The sequence below is a fragment of the Schistocerca cancellata genome, chromosome 4 (genome assembly GCF_023864275.1).
Source record: "Schistocerca cancellata isolate TAMUIC-IGC-003103 chromosome 4, iqSchCanc2.1, whole genome shotgun sequence".
NCBI lineage: Eukaryota > Metazoa > Arthropoda > Insecta > Orthoptera > Acrididae > Schistocerca > Schistocerca cancellata.
The window spans coordinates 743140909-743146908 of NC_064629.1; positions in this window are offsets into that span (position 1 = coordinate 743140909).

Genomic DNA, 6000 nt, shown 5'->3' on the forward strand with positions numbered 1-6000 from the left:
TGCGATCGATACCATCACTGTGCAATAACAATGCTGATGTTACTGATGACAGTGCCACTAAAGCAGAGTTACAAAACACAATTTTCCTAAATTCCTTCACCAAAGAACATGGAATAAATATTCCAGAATATGAATCAAGAGCAACTTCCGACATGAGTAACTCAGAAGTATATATCCTCGTTGTAGGAAACAGCTTAAAAATCATTTGGACAAGGCCTGTGGTCCAAATAGTATAACAGTCAGGTTCCTTTCAGAGTATGTTGATACAATAGCTCTATACTTAACAATCATATATAACAACTCACACGTTGAAAGATCTGTACCTAAAGACTGGAAAGTTGCACAAGTCACACCAATATCCAAGAAAGGAAATAGGAGTAATCCACTGAATTACAGACCAATACAGGTACTGTTGACTTGCAGTAAGATTTTCCAACATACTGTGTTCAAACATTATGAATTATTTAAAAGAAAACAGTGTATTGACAGACAGCCAACATGGATTCAGAAAATATCATTTTTGTGAAACACAATCAGCTTCTTTATTCTCGCAAAGTAGTAAATGCTATCAACAGGGGATGTAAATAGATTCCATATTTTTATGTTTCCAGAAGGCTTTTGACACCATTCCTCACAATCAACTTCTAATCAGTTTGCGTGAGCATGTGTTTCATCTTAGCTGTGCAGATGGATTTCTCGCAAAGTAGTAAATGCTATCAACAGGGGATGTAAATAGATTCCATATTTTTATGTTTCCAGAAGGCTTTTGACACCATTCCTCATAATCAACTTCTAATCAGTTTGCGTGAGCATGTGTTTCATCTTAGCTGTGCAGATGGATTCATGTTTTCATGTTAGAAAGGTCACAGATTGTAGTAGTTGGCAGGCCATAGAGTAAAACAGAAGTAATATCTGGGGTTCCCAAAGGAAGTGCTAAAGGCCCTGTGCTGTTCCTGATCTACATAAATGATTCAGGAGACAATCTGAGTAGCCCTCTTAGATTTTCTTGCAGATGATGTCATTTATCATCTTGTAAAGTCATCAGACTATCAAATCCAATTGCAAAATGATCTACATAAGATATCTGTATGGTGCGAAAAGTGGTAATTGACTCTCAATAATGAAAAGTGTGAAGTCATCCACATGATTACTAAAGGAATCTGCTAAGTTTCAGTTGCACACTAAATCACCTAAATCTAAATGCTGTAAACTTAAGTAAGTACTTAAGATTTACAATTACAAATAACTTAAATTAGAACAGTCACATAGATAATGTTATGGGAAGAGCAAACCAAAGACTACATTTTATTGGCCAGAACACTTAGAAAATGCAACAGGTCAACTAAAGAGACTGCTTACACCATACTTGCCCGCCATCATCTGGAGTATTACAGTGTGGTACAGGATCCACATCAGATAGGATTGATGGAGGACATCTAAAAAGTCCAAAGATGGGCAGCTCATTTTTTATTATTGCAAACTGGGGGAGAGAGTGCCGTGGATATGATACGCGAACTGGGACGGCAGTCATTAAAACATAGGTGTTTTTCATTGTCGCAGGATTTTACATGAAATCTCTTTCACCAAATTTCTCTTCAGTGCGTGAAAACGTTTTCTTGGCAGCCACCCACATAAAGAGAAATGATCATCATCATAAAATAAGAGAAATCAGAGCTTGCACAGAAATATGTAAGTATTCATTTCTCCCACATGCTATTTGAAAGTGGAACAGTAGAGAAATAGCTTGAACGTGGTTGAAGAACACACTGCAGGGTACTGAATTGTGGACTGCAGAGTAATCATGTAGATAGAAGTGTTGTTTTGTAAACACAATGGAAAGAATGGTTTATTGATTCATGGCAACACAGGACCCTATGTGGGATAAATGTGCACCATTGTTATGAACCAATACATATCAGGTTTTACAGCAGATGAATTTTCATGCTGTTTCTTCTTTATCTATTTTTGATAGCTTTGTACAGGTTCAGTACAATTTTTATTTTGTTGTATATACTGGCAGACACATTGTAATGCTTTCTCCATTGTAATGCCTTTACAATGTCTGCTTGTGTCTGTATATGTACAGACGGATGTGTGCGAGTGTATACGTGTCCCTTTTCCCCCCTAAGGTAAGTCTTTCTGCTCCCGGGATTGGAATGACTCCTTACCCTCTCCCTTAAAACCCACATCCTTTTGTCTTTCCCTTTCCTACCCTCTTTCCTGACGAAGCAGCCTTGGGTTGCGAAAGCTTGAAATTTGTGTGTGTTTGTATGTTTTTTATTGTCTCCTATCAACATACCAACGCTTTTGTTTGGTAAGTAACAACATCTTTATTTTTAGATATACCATGTTGTTAATAGTTTTTCATGGAGCACTTATTCACCTCCTGCAGAACACAGTTTGGGAAACTGTGCTGTGAGTTATATTAAGCACTACCATTTTAGACACAGTACATTGACACATCAGGGTGAGGTCACATGCAAAAACAACAGCCAGTTTGCCCCTGTCTCTTCCCATGTGTCTTCCCACAGTCGTGTGCCTTCTTTGGTTGCAGCCATGCTTAGTCGGATTTTCCAGTGTGCTTGTAGGAAAAGACCAAGGAAACACAAGTGACCAGGAGCCAACAGTACGGATATAGTGAAATAGTTCTACAGCGCACAATGACTGCCCATCGTTTATGAATACTATGAAGAAACCCTCACAAAAAGTTAACATGCTGCCCTAGCCAGGTCAGCAACACGCCTACAAATGCAGTTATAAAAGCCCATCTGCTGCAAAGTTGTTCATCTCCAAGCAGCCAATGAAACTTACTCATTTTTGGTAGTACACAGCAAACAATACTCACTCTACATGGAATTAAAGGTAGATCTTCTAGTATTTCTGTGATTTTTAAATCTCCATTGTTATCTCTGCAGGTTAAGTGAAGACCAGAGCAAACAAACAGACAAAAAAACTACAAAAATTGCTCCAAATCTGGTAACTCATTCAGTCTCAGGGGCCAATCCTGACATGTTTGTAGTACCATATTGTATAACTTTGTGTGCCTCCTGGGTTATGCCAAATGGTAAGCACCTCAGGGAACTTGACCAGTTGTGCATCTGTATTTTCTGACCTGAGGGACTTGTTATCACAACTTGGTCTCAATTGCTGTAATCCTGCTTTAGCAGTCCAGCACTATGGACACACCCATATAGCATGAAGTGGATGTGCAACATTCAGAAAATATGGCCAACCTTCACATGAAGATAAAAATTTATGTTCATCCTCACATTCTGTATGAACTCTTCATGCAAACATGCTATTTTAGAGTTGCAAGGGTCAGGTAGTCTCTGAGGCCAAAATGCTACAAGCAGTCACTTTAACAGTATGAGTGCATTAGAAGACAACTATATATTTCCTCTATTTGCCCCTTCCTGAGTAAATTGACTAACAGGCTCTCACATCACATTGCTCTTACTCATACCCTGTATATGGATACCTTAATGCTGACTGTACTATGTCGCTATACTACCACCTACCTTTGGTACCAAGTTGTTGAGTGCCTCTTGTTGATAGAATGATCACTTCTAATCTGGATATGACTGCAAGACAGAGTACTGCCTGGAAGAACACTACTCAGATGGGTGGTCGGCAAGGCAAACTGTACACCGTATTAACTACTGGCTGTGTTTGAACACGGACACAGTTTGCTGTTCAAAACCTTGCAACCTTTTGGGTCACAAATTGATAAACCACTGTCGTCCATTTGTTGTGGAATCTTAGAACATATTCTGAATTCAGATTTAATGAAATATATTGAACAGAATGAGCTGCTCAAAAGCAGCCAATATGGACTCCAAAAATTTATGTATGTGGAACACTACTCTAGCTTTTCTAATATGAGATTGTGAAAACCACGGACAAATAAAACGAGGTAGTTGCAGTACTTCTTGACATCTGAAAAGCATTTGACACTGTATCACATAAGTGATTATTATTAAAGTACAGTCTCATGAAATGCCAATAGAAATTTGTGTCTGAACTGAAGATTTCTTGGTTGAGAGGTTGCAGTATATTATCTCAAAATGGTGAGTCATCAGCAGATGTTGAATTAATTTCAAGTGTACCATAGGGAAATATGATGGAACATTTCTGTTAAGGTTCTGCATGGTGAGCAAAATAAAACCAGCCCAGAAAATATTTATCAGACAGATGTGGAACTGAGACTCTTTAATGCTTGAATCCATGAATTTGGTGCACCAGCTGGTTGCTTTCACCTATCTGCGCATGCACACCTCCCACATGTTCTGTCCTGAGTACTATGGCATCTCATTACATTTTAGTGAGTGAAATGCGGAGCTGTGTTTAGTGAAGAGTTGAATGCATTGGTACTGACGATAAAACAGTGAGTGTTCTTTGCCAATTACTTTGTGAAACACAGATCGTGTAAAACATCTGTGGAACTGTTTATGGAAGAGATAAAGCTTGCAAGTGTTTTGCAAAACCTCCACCAATCTCTGCGATGCAAAATTTAGTGGCAAACTGGCACAAAACAGGCTCTGCAGTGAATAAAAACTGTAATTATCCAAAACAAGAGTTCGAACACCAGAAACATTGCGCAAGTGAAAGAAATCCTAGAACAAAGTCCAATAAAATCTCAACACTGTTTATCTGTGCAAGTAGGAATTAAGAGATTATCATGTCAAAATGTTATCAAAAAGGACCTACATTTGTATCCTTACAAATTTACTATTGTGCATGAGTTGAAGTACCTAGATGAACATTCTCACACTGAGTTCTGTCATTGGTTTCTGGGTGAAGTGGAATTAGGACTCCTGGATCATCAGTTTTTCATTTCTTCAGATGAAGGCTGGTTCAGCCTGTTAGGTTATGTGAACTTGGAAGAAAACATTCCATTATGAATTACTACTTCGAAGAGCTGCCACATAATCTCAAGATTGCTATTTGGTGCGCAATGTCTGGTGTCCACATCAATTCTTTCATCAAATTGTTAATTTTGTCTGGTAATTTCAGAAACTGATTAATCCACAGGTGTATCATGTCACAGAAGATGAACGACTGTATGGATATTTTCAGAAAGGCAGAGCAACAGCAACCTCGACAACCTTGTCACGAGCGCATGAAGTGGTAGGTGAGGAGAGGTCAATCAGCAGAGGCAATGCAGTCTCCTGGCCACTTTGATTGCTGATTTCTCTCCGTGCGAGTTTCACCTGGGGGGCAAACTGAAGGGTCAGGTGTCCCCACATAATCCTCACATACTGGAATAGCTACAGAAGACTGTTGAAAACGCTGTTGCTGCCATCCCTCAAGCAGAGCTGCTACTGATGTCTCACAGTTTGATAAGTTGAGCACAGTGCTGCATCGATGTCAGTGATGATCATTTCCAGCATCTTCTGTGATGCTTGTTAAAGAGGGTCAATTTCACATCAGTTTTGTTGTAATTATTTTCTGGTCAGTTTTCTTTTGCCTACCCTGTACATTAATGACCTGTCAGACAATATTAATAATAACCTCAGACATTCTGCAGATGATGCAGTTATTTATAGTGTAACATTATGTGGCAAAAGCTGCACAAATATTCAGTCAGATCTTGATAAGGTTTCAAAGTCGTGAAAATACTGAGAACTTCCTTTAAATGTTCAGACATGTAAAACTGTGCCCTCCACAAAATGAAGAAAATGTAGTATCCTATGATTACAATATCATTGAGTTTCAGTTGGAATAACACAACTCATAAAAATATCTGGTCGTAAGAAATTGAAGATAAATGAAATGGAATGATCATATAAGCTGAATTGTGTGTAAAGCATGTGACATTCATTTGTAGGATACTGGGAAAACGCAGTCTGTCTACAAAGAAGATTGTTCTTAAAACAGTCATGTGACACATCCAGGAATATTGTCTATAGGACTAATAGAGGATACTGAATGTATACAACAAGGGCAGCATGAATGGTTATTCATGGGAAAACATCATGGAAATTATGCAAAATCTGAACT